The following is a 687-nucleotide window of genomic DNA, read 5'->3' as shown; positions in this document are numbered from 1 at the left end:
GTTTTTTTTTTTTTTTTTTTTTCAAGAAAAACAAACAAAAAACAAAAGTGGTATTCAGTCGAGAAATGAGGAAGGAGGGGAGGTGTAGGAGGAGAAAAAAATGAGCAAAAAATAACGAGCCCCTCGAAGCCATTAGGAATAAATTGCTGACGAAAGCAAAACTATGTTTTTTGCACTCAAATTCGACTCACAATCTAGGAGAGTTCAATTTTAATGGTTAGAGGGTATAGTTCGCATTTTATGATATGTTTTCTCTCATTAAACTGTTTTTATAGTTCTTGACAGTCTCAACTTTATTACCATCTTCCTCTGTTCCCCTGTCTATCTATCTTTGAACTCACGTCTAGCCTACTCATCCTGGATTCTTTATATTTACCCTTTTATGTTTGTTTTAGGTGTAGGTGGTGAAACTTTCAAGAGAGTAACCTTAAGAGTGCAAGGGTGACCTTATTTCTGCAAGGGTGACCGTTCGGAATGCATAGTATTCGCCAAACATAATCATATGTATCAAGAGAGTAACCTTAAGAGTGCAAGGGTGACCTTATTTCTGCAAGGGTGACCGTTCGGAATGCATAGTATTCGCCAAACATAATCATACTCGTATCTATTTCCAAAAAGCATATTGGTCCACTTTTCAGTATTTTCTATAACAGACAGCATTCATAAGACATCTCTCCATTACTCTAT

The 687-nt window shown here is 36.2% G+C and overlaps 1 long non-coding RNA gene across 1 annotated transcript; it reads right to left on the bottom strand.

The window, feature by feature from the left end:
* Window positions 1-394: 394 nt before the first annotated feature.
* LOC113465948 lies at window positions 395-681 on the bottom strand. Its single transcript, XR_003390514.1, has 2 exons — window positions 541-681; window positions 395-446 (listed from the first exon to the last, which is right to left on the bottom strand). It is a non-coding gene; the product is annotated as an uncharacterized LOC113465948 (long non-coding RNA).
* Between the last annotated feature and the right edge of the window lie 6 nt (window positions 682-687).

Source organism: Diaphorina citri, unplaced genomic scaffold (genome assembly GCF_000475195.1).
Source record: "Diaphorina citri unplaced genomic scaffold, Diaci psyllid genome assembly version 1.1 scaffold186, whole genome shotgun sequence".
Lineage (NCBI taxonomy): Eukaryota > Metazoa > Arthropoda > Insecta > Hemiptera > Psyllidae > Diaphorina > Diaphorina citri.
Note: the sequence above shows the minus strand (reverse complement) of the source record. Positions and strands in the feature narration are given on the sequence as shown.